We start from the raw sequence: 18,930 nt of genomic DNA on the forward strand, positions 1-18,930 counted from the left end.
GCACTTGTGAGTTCCTTTCTTTCTGCTTCCTGCTGGCCCTGCTGTGAGTTATCACGCTGCTGTCTGCCTCCTTCAGGCAGAATGAGTGAAACTTTGTGAAGTCTTTGGGACAGAGTTTAGCCTAGGTGGGGGGGTGAGACATTGATTTCATTTTCTTTTTAAATTTCTGATGACTTTCTAACAAGAGCATCCTGCCTGGCACTGAACAAAGAAGATTTTAAAATTCTCTCAATTCTTTTCAAAAACCACTTGAAAAAGCATAAGCCATAAGACTGCAGCAGACAAGCTGTTTGCAGCTGGGAGATTAGAGAAAGTGAAGTGTGAGAGGAATGGAACATGAGTAATGAAGTTAAATGCACAGCGGCAGAGAGATTGAGACACCCTGAAATCAGACACTTTCTCTCTATGTCTGAAACTTCATTCGTGTTCTGTCTTTGAGAATGTATAGCATTAAGCAGCATTCTTATGTTTTTCTAGCTCTGTGGGGAGTTTATAAATTAAACATGTATCCATGCACATAAACAATTTGAAGAAATAGCATATACAGAGTTACACACATAGAGGAAGTACACTATAAGAGCTGATAAAAGGAACAAAATACTCACATATGTACAGATACTCTCAACGATACAGGTTGCCTGTGAATTCTGGTGACACTGACTGCACTCTAGGGCAGGCAGTGGGAGCCCGGGGTTAGTGCTGTTGCTCAAATGCTTGGCCTGGCTGTCAGATGCCCAGTTGCTAAGGACAGCCTGACAATGTTGCTGAGACGTAGCCAATCCGGAACTCCTGTAGCAGTGCTGTCCTCCCATGATGCTCTCTGGCCCTAACCAAGGCAGAGCCCAGAGAGGAATCATCCAGAAAATGAGCTCCTGCCAATCGAGCTGTCTCTGCCACTCAGCCCTCGCTCTGTGATGGAGATGAACTGCCAAGGCAGCAGTCAGAGGACACTTGCATGCGCTTTCCTGCTCTGTGAATTCTGTGGTGAGGAGAGTCTCAGAACCTCACTCTCAGGCAGCTCCAGTCTTGATGTGTCCAGCCATAAAAGTGGAAATATGGTACTTTATCAGTGCAGTATTTTTTATTATTAAAGCAAAGAAGTAAACAAAATGAAAAGAAGATATCTCAGTAATTTGATATGAGGTCAATTAAAGTGTACAGGCTGTTGTACCTGAATATAGTGACAAGAAAGCTTTTCTACTTCTAAATGGTACAGAACTACAGAACCTATTGCCTAACCTGGCAGTGGTAGAATAGCTTTCACCCCAGAGCTTCTTCCTCTTTACAAGGAGAGACCAGAGCTCTTTACCCCAGGAGTGAATTCATGGGGAGAACTAACCTCCCCTACCAGTCTACTCTTCATTTGGAGCCAAGTAAGCTCCTCGGAGACTGCTCTCCAGGTGAAGCTTAAACCAGCCCATCCAGCCCTTACCACCAAGAGCCTGCTGTTAACATCCAGGAGTATTTTATGGAGACTGATGAAACCCGGGATCTCATGTCTGGAGTTATCATCATGTCTCTCTCGGCCTCGTAACTCAACTGCTTCTTAAAGATAGCAACTAATGATGGCCAACTGCAGTAGGGCGATGTGCTGTTCACATGTACAACTTCTTTGCTCATCTCGCATGTGTTAATGTGTGCTGTTAACTCACATGCACGCATTTGCCCTGATTTCTCCAATAATCCTTCTTCAATTAACCCTTTGTATGACTCTCTTACAACATTGTCCATTCTCATCTCTGAATCTGACTAAAAGTCATTGAATACCCATCTCCCAAATTTAAACAGTGCTGGAAATTGGAGCAGATATCAATACACAGCATTCTTACAGGGTTTTGAGAACCAGTCCGATCCCTACTCCTTCTCTCAATGTAGCACACACACAAACACTGAAAAGGGCCTTCATAGTAAATAATATGGGAGTCTAATTACTGCGTATGAGCTTAACATTTTAAATTGCAGTCTTCTCTTTGCTGTTCTGCTACGCAGTTTCCCACTGCCTTTGTATTTGTATTTTGACTTCCTAATCCACTGAGGGTAAATCTTCCACGTCCTCAAAGGACGCCTTGAAAGAAACATCTACAAGCTTCATAAATTCCTTCACAAGATCTGAGCCCTTCTCACTGAGCTGAAACATTTCTTAGGTAAGAACTTGTCTCTGAAAACTGTGATAATCAGATCCATGCAGATACTACAGCTGGTTTGAGTACAGCATTGGTTTCTAATTGTGGTGCTGGAAAGTCCCAATCAGGTAATTGACCAAAAATCACATTGACTAATAAAGTATATATTTGTTTCTTTTAAGAAAATGTAAGCTGACACTTTTAAGTGACTTACATTTTACACCCATTTACACATCTGGGTATGTTATTGGAACTTTGCTCAAGTGTACAGTAGTCTCTCTCTTGAGATTTGAGCCCCCAACTTCCCAGTTATAAGTCCAGTATCCTAACCACTGCTCCACAATTAATTACAGTATTTGACAGATCTATTGGAACCAGTAGACCCTCTCGTTATTGGTGCTCAGCGCTGGAGAATCATTAATCTTAAACATAAGAGTTACAGAGACTTGACCCCAAAAGATTCTAACAATGGATCCAAGTTTCTAACCATAATTCCACAGTCCCCACAGATCATGTACTATATTAAGAGTGCTAGAGTGTAAGAATCGTTACAAGCCAGAGGAGGGTATTCGGCTCATCTAGCCTACAGTATTTGGCTGTGGGTAGCTGTTTGATCAACCAGCTGTTTCTTTCATTTTGCCAGCATGTCAGCTTTAATAACATGGCAGAGTAGCTTGATACAAACACCCACAACCTTTTGTGTAAAACTACACATTATCTAAAACCATGTTCTACACAATGGAAATGAATACTGTAAGTGATTAATAATATTGGGGCTCATTCCCTGGGAACATTTTGATTCCCTTCTCAAGATATGGCACTTCATTCCTTTTTTAAATCCTGAAAATCCTTTTTTCTCATATTCCACTAGGCTCCTCTTGCCACAGTGTGGCTTCTGTTATTCATCACACACCTGTTCACATTCAGAATAGCATATCATCACCCACTGTTCCGTATTCTGCATGTGTCTCTGAAAACATGGCGTTCAGAATACTAATCGGAATTTAATATTCATCTTAATGCAGTAGCTTTTTGGGTCCATGCTGAAAGCTGTCACCTTCACTCTTGTATTTATTTTCTTAACCTTTATAAAAGAGAACAAGAAAAGATGAGTAAAATGATTTGCTAGGTGTTGTATCATTTCTTTTTGCCTTTACATATATTTTATTGCACAGTGCAGATAGAAATGACAGCTGTGTTATAGTATACCTAATTAAAATAGAGACTGAATTTATTTTTCTGTACTCCATGTGTTTTTAATGAATGTGTACTTCTTGTCTAATTCTAAGACACACATATACTATAAAAAGATGCCAACCTTTGGATGAGACATAAAACTGAGGTCTGTGGCCATTAAAAATCCCAGGATGTTTCTACAAAAGAGTAGGGGTGTCACTCTGGCATCCTGGGCAAATTTCCCCCTGGCCTTTACCAATCATGGCCTCCTAATAATCCCCATCTATGAATTGGCTTCATCACTATGTTCTCCTCCCCACTAGTAGCTGATGTGTGGTGAGTATACTGGCGTTATAATGTTTGCTGTCGCATCATCCAGGTGGGTGCTGAACATTGGTGGTGGTGGTGGGATTCCCCATTACATGTAAAGCTCTTTGAGTGGTGTGTCCAGAAAAGAGCTACTGTATATAACTGTCAGGATTTATTTATTAATATTTTTATTTTATACTGTATAGTACTTATGAAGTTAAGGACATAAATGTATTTTCAACATACTGGCACACCCACAGACACAAACATACGGACAGGCTTTACACAGGTTCCCAGTAGCCACTTACTGTATGATTGTTCTCTGATGTTGTACTGACTAGAAAGCGAAAGACATTGAGCATAGGTGTGTGGGTATGAGCAGGCATACGTCACAGCACTGTTTACCGGTGTGAAGGTTTCCATGGTAACAGGAAACCCTGGTAATACCCTCAACCCTGCCAGAGTATGGCTGCTCACACTCAGTTTGTTACAGCCATTCAGGCACTGAATCCTTCATATCCTGTAGTGGAAGATGAATTCCCATGTACAACTTCCTGCACTGCTGTGCTGGAAGAAAACCTATTACTTTAAAATTGTTATTTATAATTCTGTTATTTCTTGCTGCTGCACACACAGTGTACTTTCATTATATCTTTTAACACTACAAGCAGCTACTGTTGAAAAATAACATATTTAGTCAAAAGTAATGTTTCTGTCTGATGACTCCCACATTTAAATCAATAATGAATAAAATTAAAAGAAAGGGAGCAGTTGCTTGGAAAATTGGCTCATTGCACAAGTTAGAAACAGTCACAGTTCCCTTTAATCAGACTGAAAGAGATGACTTTCTCCTGTAAAACCTTGTGTCAACTTTTAGAAGCTACAGAGCCAACACTTTCTTATCTGCTCTTAAACGTTTTCTCTTCAGCTCAGTTTTGAAATGGCATCATCTCAAAATCTAGCCAGGTTGACAATAAATAAAAACATAGAACGCTGGTTAAAAATAAACACATAAAAATAAAATACACCCCCACAGTGTTTTATAACAGGTACAGATGAGATAGTTTCAAGGGAGAAAACAAACTTTTCCTTCAGAAGTCTCCCACACGTTACGCAGTGACTGTTTCAGGGCACGTCTGAGCGCCGATGATGGCTACAAGATTTGTTTCCTGCTGGTAATATCATTAAAATATCTTTTGAGACAGGTTTCCATTGCAGAAATTTGCTCCAGCTTTTGTGTTCTGTGTATTATTTTTGCTATCAAAATAATTACGATGATATTTCAAATTAACTGTTAATAGTTGGTGGCACAAGGAAGGAGGAAGTTGTATAACAGATATGTGTGTCTCTAAGTAATGGTCAGGTATTCCTATTTGTTTTCCAATCGTAAGTAAACACACTGTCCTTAAGTATCCTGTCCTGTGTCTGCTGCCTCAGGCCGACTGTACAACAAGAGATGCAGATGTACATTTCTTCCCTCACAGAGAGTTACCGTGTGAAAACGACCAGACATCCCAGACCAAGTGAAACGGTCCAGTGTTCCCAGAACACTAATGTGTGAGTGTCTGGACCAGGATCTATATCAAATTATGTGACGCTGCTTTGTTAGTGTCTGCTGTCTTACAGTATATCCTTGATGTTGTGCTGTATTCATATTTAACCTGGATGAAAAAATCTATTTTTAATCATTCATAATAGTCTTGCAACAGGGATTCTGCTGGCAAGGTTTTAATAAATAACGTTAAGTAGAAGCAATTAAACAAATTCATTTCTGTTAGTTATTGCAACAGGTGTATTGTGTCACACACATTCATGCAGAAAGCTTCTTTTTCAATCATGGATGTGTAAGTGTTATTCGAATGCCAAGCATTTTTGCTGTGTATTAAGAGGATTTTAGTATTGGTTTGCCTCACAGAGAGGGTGCAGAGCTTGTTTTGTTCCTCTTACTTGCCTGTCCTAAACGAATACCAGTCCTGTCACTTCATAGACCAGGAAGAGTCCATAACCCTTACATGCAATGACTCTTGTATATACTGTATATACATAGCTAAACATGTATGAAAAATAATACCCAGAAACAAAAGCTGAAATTCTGTACCTTTGCCTCATATTAATGTTTTGATCTGAAATACAGATTTCATCGGTGCACAGCAAAAATGACAAATTTCACTTCCCTGTCACAATACTTCTGCAATGGACTATAATTGGATGAAGCGGTTAGAGAATGGATGGATGACCGAGTCCTTACATTTTTCACTGCACATTCTCTAGTCACGCTCATTTTCTTCTCACTGACTCACCACACACACTTATTCCCCCAGTCTTTCCTCCTACCTTAGCTGCATGCTCTTTAATATTCTGATGCGTTACCCATGAGGCTCAGGTCACCTGTACTAATTATATTTTTCGATGCGCCAATAATGTAAAGTGTAATTCCTTCCCTGAAACTGCAGTTGTAATGGTCTGGAGTTAAACTGCGTAGTTAATAGTTTTTTAAAAAAAGGAATAATATTTGATTAAAGAATCAGCAGTTTGAGAAGACAGATGAAAGAATGCAGTCAAATATACTCGGCTCATTTCTCGTACCCTGAGCCGAAGAGTCACAGCACCAAGACTTGAACCCTAGAAGTACTGGACACACATGTAAAACTGTCATAGTAAAATAATGGTTCCCCATCCCTCCAGAAGTCCTATTTTTTATTTTTATTTTTTTTTTAAGGAAATTATTTTAAGTTGATCACCTGTACTTTTATCACCTTCTACCTTATTTCTTAGGCTTATTGGTTTAGGGGGCAGAATCAAGGGTCAGTAATTTAGGGAATTTATAGCTCGGACATTTTGTTCTGTTGTTCTTGATTAATTGTTCCCCTTGTATAACTTCAATAAAAAAGGTTTGAAATAAAAAAAACTAAAGAATATTAAAAATAATGTACTATATACCTTAACCCTAATATAGTAAATCCAGGTGTAAATCTTTCCACATATTAACATGGAATTTGACACATGCACACAAAGAAATATGTAACATGACTTCATTATTAATACTGATACTAGCTAACCAGTCCTGAAGTTTTATTCAAAAGTGGAGGTTACATTTTTAAACAATTTTTTTCACACTTACATAATTGAATGACTTGAATTGAATGATGTGGTTCACAATATTGTGTGTATTTACTGTATTGATTTCAGCAAATAGATATGTAAAAGTAAAAAGGCAATGAGTCATTTTATGGCATTCATGAAAATCTACAAACAAAACAAGTATTGTAAATAACCTGAGCTTACATTCCAGGAGTTTTAGAACAGCTGTTGGGAAGTGGGTTGTCCATAAGTCATCATGATATTTCATAGGGTCCATAATTTTATAACACTGTCTTCTGTATAAAGTTCTGTGTTCAAATGGAAATTCAAATGGAAAATAGACAAATTGCAATGAGTTTTCTAAAAGTCAAGGTCAGTTCATTTTCAGATTTTACTCAGGATTGCATTCCTTCCTTTTACATTGTTTCTGCTGAAACAATACCACATTGTCCTTATACAATACACACAGTTCCACCAACAGCAAATGTGGCTTCCCTGTGCATCTCTTTCAGGCCTTCATCTGTTTGCTAGTACTCATCAGTTGCTCAGATCTATGGATTTCTAAACTTGACACTTTGCGCTTTGGGACTTGACAATTTTTTTATCCCTTCACAAACCTTTGTGGCTCACACCTGTCCTTGTTTAAATTCCACTTAATTTCCATTCATGTCTCTGGTTAAGCCTGCAGTGTTCATAGTAAAGAATTGACCATATCAACCCATTTTAGGATTTTGATCACCCTGGTCAAAATTCCACATTCTCACTGTTTTGCAGAGCATCTTGTGTTGTACAGAGGAGTTTCTTGGCTCTTGTGCTATAGGTGGAATGGCTTGGCTGTATTGATGGGAAGAAGGGTGTGGGTTTTGTGTTCTAATCCAGAATCTAGTCTATTCATTTGCTTGTGTCACAAGAAGGTAACTAAGCTGGTTTTCTGTGAATGTGAGTCAGAACTCTCCCAGGGGAATTCTTCTTCCTGCTTCAATTTATCTAGGTTACCTGCAATCACCAGGGTGTTCAGTCCTGGTGTATCAAAAGTTAAAAGAATTAACATATCTACTTTCCAAACAACAGCTGCAGCTCAAGCCATATTAGTTGTTCGAATGGCAGTTAGCACTACTCTTGGGTCCCAAGTCCAATTCTGGGCTAGAGTGCCTTCTACGTGGAGTCTGCATGTTGCCACGTGGGTTTTCACTTAGGGTTCTGGTATCTTTCCCCTCTGATATGCGGATCTGGTTGAATTGCGTATTGGACATTGTTCCTTTTCCCTGTGGAGCTGGTGGACTAACGTCCTGTCCAGGTAGAGGGCAGTCATGCTCTCAGTCCTGCCTTGCGTCCTGTGCTTTCAGGACTGGCTCCTTGTTGCTGCAACCCTCCCAAGACAAGTGGCTCCCTGGTCATGGATGGACATATGGATTGTTAAAACTGGACAGCACATCGCTCCTCTAGACACTACATTTGCAGATTCTTTTGCTTTTAATTTGCTTGAGTTTTGTTCTAGGAAAGGAATGTAGAAACCGAATGACATATAACTGTGGAATTTTGAATTTTGTGGGCATAGCAACGTAGAGGATGACAGTACCAGCATTCCTTTAACCGCATGAGTGTCAAAGAGAATAAACATGTCTCCCGCTGCTGGAGGAGTTAATCTGAGTGACCCCCCAGCCTCCTGAGCGAGGGATCAGCAGTGATCCCTCAAGAGACTCCGGGTCTCAGTGTGCCTGAGTCTTGTGAGGGCAAGGAGATGCGGGGGAAAGGGGCTCCTCCATCACCACACCTCTGTCTATCCTTGCTTGGCTGGAGTTGAAGTGTCACTGCTGTAAAGAGAGAAGGAGGGGGAGTGTGTATGGGTGCAAAGTTGCAGCTCCAGTGTTACTCTCATTGTACACAGAAGAAAATATGTTGAGACACTGTGTTACTGATTTTGGTTTCCAGACCAAAACACTCTCAAAGATTTGTTTTTCTGGTTGCTGTTTTAACCTTCAAACGAGGTGCCTACAAGGAGAGACATAGCACTACTCCTTGAACTCTTTATAGTGCAAGACTGTGGCAGAAGGACAGGTCTGAGCACTGCACGCAGTACTTTCACTTTCTATTTTACTGTATGTCTTTTTTGTGCCTGTATGTACTCAAGAACCCAAATGTTGGTCCTTTCATATTCATCTATTTCTCTCTGTCTTGATTTTACACGCAAACCCAAAGGAAAGCAAAGCAACTGCTTTTACATGTGAGCTTAAGAGGAGCAGTTTACCCAAATTGCCAGGACTCTGAAGCATTTATGACAGAGATAAAGCCATCTTCCTCCCTCCTCTAAGCAGATAATAGATAAAGCTTCTATACTGAGCTTTTTGTGATCAATTTTATCATTTTCTTCAGTCATGATTTTTTTTTGTTTGGGCTCTCCCTCCTCTAGCCTGTCTGCGATCTAATAGCTGTAGTGACCCAAGAGGACACTGTCATTATCCTGTCTCATTAACCCTGCAGGCGGCTGAGCCCTGGTTCTGGTTGACTGGCTGCACTGCATTGGCGATAATGCAGGGAGGGGAGCGGGGCAAGAGAGAGAGAGGATCTGGAGAGAGGGAGGACAGGGATGGGGGGAGACAGAGAGGGATACAGAAGGTGGAGGAGAAGTGAAGAAAGGAGAGGGGAAAGGGGAGATAGAAACAAAGGGTTAAAGCCTGAAGGAGGGAGAGAAAGGCACCAGCAGTCAGGGAGGGGGCTGCAGAGAGAGCCAAGAAGCCAAGAAAAAAAGAGAAGCTGAGCAAGACAGAAGGACTCACACCTAATGAGGCTTTCTTTTCCAGAGAGGAGATTAGCATTCCAACCTAGCGGCACAGTCCACCAGAGGAAGGGGTATGTACTGTAGAAAGAGGGACCGGAAGAACAGAAAGACAGCTTAGGGAGGATGGTCGTGCTGTACAGCGCATCAGATCGAAAACTCTCAGCCTTTCTCACCTGAAGCCTATTTAAAACTCTAATTAAGTGATGCATTAATCCCTTTGCCGGCATGCAATGCACTGCACTTGCCTTATCCTCACCGGGCCTTGAGATGGCTCAAAGCCACTCTTTGGTATGCAGGGGTCACTGCAGTTGCCTGACTCAGACAAGAAACAAAGGAGAACCCTTCGTCTTCTGTCCTGCTGTCTCCCAGTTAAACAGTAAATCCACAGAGGGGTAACTAGAGGGGTAAGATGTGTTGTTCTATACTTCACACTTGTTTAAGGGTAGCTTGACTGGGTCTTGAGATTTATAAAAAGAAAGAGGGTGTAATAACAGACAAACGTATGTGTTCACTGTAAAAGTGCCTTGTGGAGAATATCTAATCATTGTGTTTTTGTTAATGACATTTTTCCCCACTGCTTCAACAAAGCAGCAATGCCATGATCTCTATAACCTGTTCAAGGAAATTAGAAAGGTTATTGGATTTTCTCATTGAGGGTGATTACAAGACTCTGGAACACTGATGTACTTGACACCGACTGACGTATAGGCTTTTAATTTGTGTTTTGGCAGTTTCATCAATGATAAAGAGTTTATGTACAGGTAATTGTGAATCGTTCATGGCTGTACAGTAGCTGACCTTGATATTGTGACAACAACAGGCTTAGAAAATGATGAGCGAGAGCCTCTGTCAGTGCCTTTATTTGTTTAAAGAAGCATCGCTTATTCACTTTTAAACAATTTCCTCAATATAGCCCTTTCCGGGAGTCTCTTTGACATAGAGAAGAGATTGCTTCAAACAGAAGCAATCTTATTAAAGGGGAACTGCGATACTATTTTGTTATTTCTATGTTGGAAAGAATCAGCACTGATGAGCGCATTTCAAACCACAATGAAGCTAAAATGCACACTCTAATGTGTAAAACCTGCAATTTACATCACAAAATTTCCAAGTATGTGCAGTTTCATTCTACGATCTTGAGATGGTTTTGCTAACAAATGCAACCTACTTGTTAACTCTACCTGCAGATCATGTTGGAACGTTTCCGCAGTGAAATGTCTGTCTGCTGTACTTATTTGCTCGTACATCACTTTACATTTGTCATTACAGTGAAGGGCCGCATCACGTAGCAATTCGTGGGAGCTCTCACTCTCGCCTGTGGCGAGACCAGGGGCTTGCAATAGCACGACAACTTACAATACTTTCACAAAGTTCATGATTTTGTGCTTCATCCTGAATTTGTAAACTTTTTCTATAATGTCAATGAGTTTATTTTGTTACCAAAATGTAATAACTGGTCTAAGAAATTGAGACTGCAGTTCCCCTTGAAACCATGTGAAATACATGACAGAATTGATGATGTTTCAAATAATTTCAGTTCCTGTGTCACTAATGATCTGAGTACATCACAAATTTATCAGGAGCAGCCTGAAGCTCAGCAGGTGTGACCCTAGTCAGTACCTGGATGGGAGACCTTCTGGGAAAAACTAAGGTTGCTGCTGGAAGAGGTGTTAGTGGGACCAGCAGGGGGTGCTCACCGTGTGGTCCGTGTGGGTCCTAATGCCCCAGTATAGTGACGGGTACACTGTACTGTAAAAAGGCGACGTCCTTCAGATGAGATATAAAACTGAGGTCCTGACTCTCTGTGGTCATAAAAAATCCCTGGGCGTTTCTCGAAAAGAGTAGGGGTGTTACGCTGGTGTCCTGGCCAAATTTCCCATTGGCCCTTACCAATCATGGCCTCCTAATAATCCCCATCTATGAATTGACTTCTTCACTCTGTTCTCCTCCCCACTGAGAGCTGGTGTGTGGTGAGTGTACTGATGCATTATGGCTGCTGTCCCATTATTCAGGTGAGGGCTACACATCTGGTGGTGATGGAGGGGAGTCCCCATTACCTGTTTTGAGTGGAGTGTCCCGAAAAGAGTTATAGAAGTCTAAGGAATTATTATAATATATGTCTGGTGAATGGTTCGCTTAGAAAGTCATGCTTATTTTACATGACCTGTGTGGCACTTTCCTCAGTTTGCACTAGAGTAAATCAGCAATTGCACATATTTATAGATTTCTATTACAGTATATTATTGCAGTCATATCTAGTATAAAATAACACTTACAATTATTTGACAGTCGTGTAATTTTGTAGACCTGTGTAATAATCTAATGTAAATGGTGTAATATAAAAACATATTTAGCCTGTCATGTCCGTTGCATTGCACGGAGCAGCGACACGTGATTTAATAACTGTTTTGTGGCTAGTGTTGCTTGAAAAAAGCATTAAATCTCATCTGGCAATAAACAGTTTAATACGTTTCTGTCCCATTTAAAGTGATGCCTGTCAACGTCAAACATTTCAAAGGTGACATTCAGAAGCAACTATAATGTAAGACAGTTATAAAGGGAAAGTGGAAAGTAAATCACCTTTAAAATCCAGCCCAGCTACTCAGTGGCAAATATTGTATTGTTTTACTAATTAGTTACCAGTCAGAATCAGTAACGATTCTCAAACCTAAGTAAGTCCCAAGTGCACATAACCACCTTATAAACAAAGATGTTATTATTGAACTATAAAAACTTATCTTACAGTACAGATCTATGTTAATTTTAACTGATTTATTGTTAGTGCGTATTACATAGCTAACAAAGAGTTCTGAGAGAAATAATGTTATGAATCAATCACCTGATGTAAATTGTTGTGTTTCTGTCTGAGTGATTTACCTCTTGCTCTTTAACTGTGAGACCAACACTCAGCAAAGTTGACACAAATCAGTATAGAAGAGTTCATATTACAGGCAATCTGACTTAACATTGCTTTTTTCTGCAGTATTAAATGGGTCGATTAAAGTAATTAAAATTAGCAGATTACTCTGTAAATTTGGAATCAATAATCATAATTGTTTCAATGAATACTCAGTTTAAGTATTCACTCAGGAAACCTCAACTTTCCATTCATGTGATACAGGATACATTTGTTTAATTTTACATCAGCAGCAATATCACCCTGCAACTCACGACTGGCAACCCATTGAAGCTAAGCAGGTATGAGCCTGGTTAGTACCTGGACGAGAGACCTCCTGGATAAAACTAAGGTTGTTGCTGGAAGTGATGTTAGTGGGACCAGTAGGGAGCACTCACCCTGAATGGGTCCAAATGCCCCAGTATAGTGACGGAGGTGCTGTACTGTAAAAAGGTGCCCTTGTTCAGATGAGACGTAAAACCGAGGTTCTGACACTCTGTGGTCATTAAAAAGCCCATGGCATTTCTCAAAAAGAGTAGGGGTGTTACCTTGGCGTCCTGACCAAATTTTTCTATTTGCCTTTACCAATCATGGCCTTCTTATAATCCCCACCTGTGAATTGGCTTCATCACTCTGTTCTCCTCCCCACTGATAGCTGATGTGTGTTGAGTGTACTGGCGCATTATGGCTGCCGTCGCATCATCCAGGCTGCACATTGGTGGTGGTGGAGGGGTGTCCCCTTTACCTGTAAAATGCTTTGAGTGGCGTGTCCAGAAGAGCACTCTATAAGTGTAAGGTTTATTATTATTATTATTATTATTATTATTATTATTATTATTATTATTTTGGGAAAACAAACATTAAGGAAGTTTCCTCTGGGCATTTTGAGCTATGTAGTTCAGACTTTGTGGATTCAAGTGAAGGTTATGTTGTGATCCATACTAACCAGGATTCCTCAGGATGCTGAATGTAAAGTAGCTGAGCTAGTACCGCTGGGGTTAATTTTGCAGAAGTTGACCAGTAGCTTGCTTCTTTCAAGAAAATAGATGAGAACCTCAGATCAGTTAACTACTGACTGTTAAAAGTAGCTAGATGGGTTGAAAGGCCTCCTCTTCTTTGAAACCTTTTTTTCTGGTCTTATTAGCTTTGCTGTACAACAGCAACCCTACAATTTACCAGGCTTCTGTGAGTCTGGGCACTGATGTCTCTTCAGTTCCGCATTTCAGAGGCAGGTGTGCACAGTGCTCATCCCTCTTCCCCCATGTTGATTATCAAAGAGAGCTTACAAATCAGCAGGTTATAAACAGAGTAAAACAATAGCCAGCTGATTATGATTCTTTGGCCAATATTGTCTGTTAATGGTGAGTATGCAGGAGTAACAGCAAACCTCAAAATATGGCTTGTGCAATGGACACTTTGGCAGCTTTAGAAACCAAGTGACTTGGGAGTCTTAAAAAAAAAACAAAAATGTAAGTAATGATATTTCAGATTTGGTAAAGGAGATTTTGTATGACATTCAAGATGTGCATACGATGTTATTGGTGTAGCAATCTGAAAAGCATGGTTTTGGATTTAGGCTTCTTGAAGGTTTTCCAAAAGTGAGCTAAAACTCTGGAATCCAACCCCTCCCCAACCAGCTCTGTACAATTTCGATCAAGTGTCTATTACTGTGTCAGACATTCAGATCAGGGGGTCTACCCATGATCTTGAAGATGAATTTGTAATAAAATTTAATTATGATTAAAATCAGAGACTCTCATCTTATAAATTTCCTTAAGGGTGCAAAAATCTCAAGAAAGACTAAACCTTTTTCAATTTACAGTTTCAGTGTACTTAATCATAAAATATTAGGGAAAGTGGCTCAATGCCAACAGACTTTCCTGCCAAAAGAGTTTTTCTTTACAGCAGTGTTCAGCCTGATTCCCACTGAGTCTAAAAGCCTAAAACTGAGTCATTAGAAATAGGTTTCTGAACATTTCAGCCTCTGTTTTCATGCACAGTGGACATGTGAACATTTTGACATAACAGGACAGTGAAAGTCCTGTTCTTTTCACAACCACTGAGACATTACAGGAGAAACCATTACAGTTATGGTACTTCACCATATGATATTCTACATTTCATAAAGACATTCTACACAGATTAACAATTACTGAATGGCTGAACAAAGTGCCGTGTTACGAAACATAGGGTTTGAAGTTAGAGGTTGAACTTGGGGGGCACTAATGCACTTACCCTTGTGTTCAGCTTTTGCAGGTTTGGATGTTTGTGGCCAAAGCATTATATCCATGGTTAACTGCTTAATTTGCCTGCAGCAATATATTGTTCATAACCAGTTGATTATTTAATGGGGATACCCACTCCATTTTACTGCTGGTGTTGAACTGATGATCAAATTGCTGACAGGTTTATTTAAAAATAGCCAACTCAGAGTTCAACTCAGAGGTGGTTCTAACCTCTTCATGCCCAGCACTGAGCGCCAAATCTTTTTATACCAGGAGGTCATTTCAGTGTTTTTGATGTTGAGTAATGAATGTCCTTTTAGGGAGGGAAGGAGGGGTGAATGCGCTTTTGATGGCATTTCCACGCAGTACAAATGTAGGTACTTGTCTTCACCTCTATTCTTGGTGCGTTTGTAATGTTAAAATGAATCTGTTTTTCACTAGGTCCATCATTTCAGCTCCTGTTATTAAACAAGCTAAAATTAACTGCGGAACCAGAAAGTAGCAGGCAATAACAAGTAGAGGAAGGCATAGATAAAGAAATCTCTATCTTTTGGGCAAGTAACTTTGTGCTGTGTTTTAATGCTGTTGAAGTGACATTGAACTTGCCCTCATGGCTAGATCATAACTGTCAACTAGAGCACTCTTGAAATATACCTTCAGCCCATAAGGCCACATGGACATTTACCAAGAGTTAGGGCTGGAGTAGATTTAGTGTTTAACTTCCAATTAGTGTAGTGTGTCAAGATCATTGCAAGAATTGGGTATATGGAGATTAATTAGCTACTCTGTTCAGTTTGTGTGGGACTATTGTGTACCAGTGTATATTGGTATATTTGGATACATGGATATTTTAATATATATGTATCCGGATGAACACATATAAAGGCCTTGGCTCAGCAGACAACAAGGCAATTGTTGACACTCCATTAAGCTTGAATAAATTATTACTAATTGTACTATTATTGAGTATCACAACCTGATAGTTTTCTTTTTCCATTTGTATTCATTTATTGCCATCTATTCTAGCAGAAGCCTAACTACATAGTACAATAATGTAATATCAAGGTGACAATTCACACTCACAGAACTCTAAGGGAAGCCTATAGAATTCATGAGTGAGGAGTGTGAAATAAATAGAGTCAAGTGAGACCTTACACTGCCTGATGTTTTCTCCTGGTTTAATTGAAAAGGTTAATATGGACGAAAGACAAAGAACTTGACATCAGAGTTTCTGGTTACTTATTATGCTATATATATTCCTCACAAAGAGGCAAACACCAAGGCCTTTTTCACTGATGACGTAAAAGAACAAAAACAAAAGAGAAATGCTGTGATTCCCATTATCTCTTATCAAAAAATACTGTGATAGGAAAGATATTTCTAGTTCTTGAAAGAGAATTGTTGTCTTGATTGAACTTGAGGGCCGTGCCGTTTCAGTTGTCACAAGAGAATAAAGATGCTGTTTTAATAAGTAAAGACAACTGTCGGTCCTGGTTAAGCTGAACCCAATTATCTCCCCATTATCAGTCTTCTTTTGTTATGGATTGCGCTGCGCTGCAGGTTTTCACTCAGTGGCGAGCAAAGAGTGCTTCTCTTCATTATCTTCTGGCTGTCCCCACTGAAGGGCAGTAGAGGGGCTCGCTGCACAGCAGAAAATTCAGTGAACATCCTGGAAAAACCACTTGGCACCAATCCGGTTTAGTGTTTCAGCTGTTAAAAATATATGTACCTGCTTAATGCTGGGTTGAAGCAGAGAACAGTGACACTATGTTGGAACTGCAAAACACAAGCAGTTTTGAGAGATGCATGTCAATAACTTTATTTCAAAATATCTCTAAATGGTTGCATCAGCCTTATGCTCATAATTGCACTAAATCACAAAATCGAAATATGCAAATGAGCGTATAATTGAAAAGTTTAAAAAAACAATGCAAACCCAGAAGCAATCCAAGCAAATTCTCTGGGGAATTACACTTGAATGGCACTTTCCATCAGCTAAATGGCAGTTATCATCATTGCTTTGCAGAAAAGGCTAATTCCCCAGTGATGTTCTTGTAGAAGAGACAGGATTGCATTTCCAGGTTTTGTTCCGCTGAATGTGCATCTGTTGATGTAAATACCTTCCATTGTCTGGGAGGTGGTGGAGTGATTTTGTTGTGTTGCTACTAGATACTCTTCTCGTCCGTGCCAGGAATGCAGTGCAAACGTAACAATTCATTGTGTACATCTGCATTATCTCATTCACAGCTGCTGCCTAGCATACAGTAGTGCGGTGGCAAATTAAGCTGCAATATGTAACTGAGATCGCTGGAGGGGGAACAGCGTGTCCTTTCAGATAACAGAGAGGCTAGAGGGGGAGGCTGAAAAAGACTTCCTCTGCATTGTCTTCTGATCTTTCTCTGATTCTGCCCTGAAAACTTTTCTTCGTCAGAGTTCTCCTGCTCATGCTGTCTTAAAATCAATAAATGCTGCTGTGTCAAATGTGACAATGTAGGTTTTTGCAGTCCAAGGGAAAAAAAGGGCTTGTTTTAGCATTTTTAGTTAAGGTGCATATTACTACATCTCCATTATTTTCTGAAAATAAGTCAGTTTTATAAACATATACATTTCAAAATCAGGTTTCGGACTGCAGTTTTAAGATGTACATTTTGGCTGAAGTATAAGGTCCAACTGAAATATATTTAGCTATTTTATTTTTAACTTATTATTTAAGACTGCTTTTTGGAGTGTGAACTTATCTTATAAATTAATAAGTGTTGAAGCCTTTAACTATTATTTTTGCATTATAGACCAATGTCACCACTGAATTACAATAACAGTTGTCCCCTCTACAGGACCCTAGCAAGCCATGCATGGGAAGTAAACTTTAAAAAACACAACACGTCATTGACCGATAGGTACATACATCCCAAGTAGCACCAAGCATCCTGAATTACAACTACAGCACATTCGAATCCAATTACAACTGCAGAGCAATGCAACAGAATTACATCTAAGCCAGTTCTATATAGTGTAGACCACTATTCTTATTTAATTATGTCTAAAAAACTATTTTAATCAATATTTCTTACTAAATTAGGACTATAAAATATCACACATTAGTGAGCAATGCAGTGAATGCTAAATCTTATCTTCAAGATCTGGGAAATAAGAGCTTGAAGGTCTTCAGTCATTCGTCCTTAACCAGAGGTGTTCATACGTTTCTTTCACATTCATTTCTCCAGTTCCAGATTAAAAAGAGTTTTATTTTCCAATGGAAATAAGAGATTTTTCCTTTTGTCTACTAAATACTCTGTTATAGTGAAATCAATCTTGCAATCTGTCTCTCCAGGCCTTTTCATGGTGAGCACAATCTTCAAGTGTTTTAAAAAATGTTTTAATGAAGGACATAAACTCTTGCATCAAATTGAATCATAACATTGTGAGTAATGGAATAATACTGGGCTATCAAGCTTTAAGCACTTGAGACAATTCAATGTACTTTAAATTTCAAGGATTTTTTGGAGGTTTCAATTCTAAGTAAGGCATTACCAAACTGCATTTGAGGGCTTCATCAGTACATTCTGGCATACAGGCATGTGTTCTAAAGATTTGGAAGAAGACTAACACAACATTAGCTTCCTTTATGAATCTTCAAAATAGAGAGTCATTCACTCATACAAGCTGATCCACACTAGTTTTGGTTTTTTTTCTGTGCACCTGGCAACTGTCTGCCGCTCCTGTACATTTCTGTCAATACCCCCACCTCACCTCTCCCCAAAAAGATCTAGGAAGATTCTTCTTGCAAAAGTGCTGACAAGCCCGTAGTCTTCCTAGTTTTCCCGAACTGCCAGTCGAAAACTTGTTGCTGAAGTGACAAGTTGATGAGATCACAGACAAGGTAAACCGTAATATGGTATCAAACTACATCTCTGATCCTGTTTGCAATGAAAAGTTTAATTAAAAAATAATTTCAGAGGTGGACAACGTAAAACATGCTGTTGTGAGAGGTGAATTACAAAGTGCTCTGTGAACTCGGCAGACCATCAAACAAGGTCATCACAAAAACATGTGGTCTGGAAAGCCATCCCATCTGCCCTTGGTGTACCTTGTGTCAGTTGTATTTAATAAAGTATGTAATACTGTATATGGGAATTAAAATATGAATTCATAATGAGAAGGTATTATACTGTATGTAACATAATTTTAGTTTGTTATTTGCTTACAACAACATAAGGAATGGCAGGGAAGGGCAGAGGCTGATGTTATTTGTACGATATGCACTGGAACAGAAGAGGTTTTAGAGATGCAAACCAGTGTAGACTGCCAAATGAATAAAAATGCTATTTCATCACTAATAAC

The 18,930-nt window shown here is 39.5% G+C and overlaps 2 protein-coding genes across 5 annotated transcripts in view; one reads left to right on the forward strand and one right to left on the reverse strand.

The window, feature by feature from the left end:
* The window catches only part of c6h8orf82 (chromosome 6 C8orf82 homolog), a 42,148-nt gene extending 41,434 nt beyond the window's left edge, over positions 1-714 (reverse strand). For both annotated transcript variants that reach the window (XM_069191129.1, XM_069191128.1), the window contains exon 1: positions 606-714. The gene's annotated coding sequence lies outside the window, so the exon portion shown is untranslated. The remainder of the gene's footprint in view (positions 1-605) is intronic.
* Positions 1-18,930, forward strand: part of arhgap39 (Rho GTPase activating protein 39) — a 140,568-nt gene that overhangs the window by 36,096 nt on the left and 85,542 nt on the right. The gene's annotated exons all lie outside the window — the stretch shown is intronic.

This window comes from Lepisosteus oculatus, chromosome 6 (assembly GCF_040954835.1).
Source record: "Lepisosteus oculatus isolate fLepOcu1 chromosome 6, fLepOcu1.hap2, whole genome shotgun sequence".
Taxonomy (NCBI): domain Eukaryota; kingdom Metazoa; phylum Chordata; class Actinopteri; order Semionotiformes; family Lepisosteidae; genus Lepisosteus; species Lepisosteus oculatus.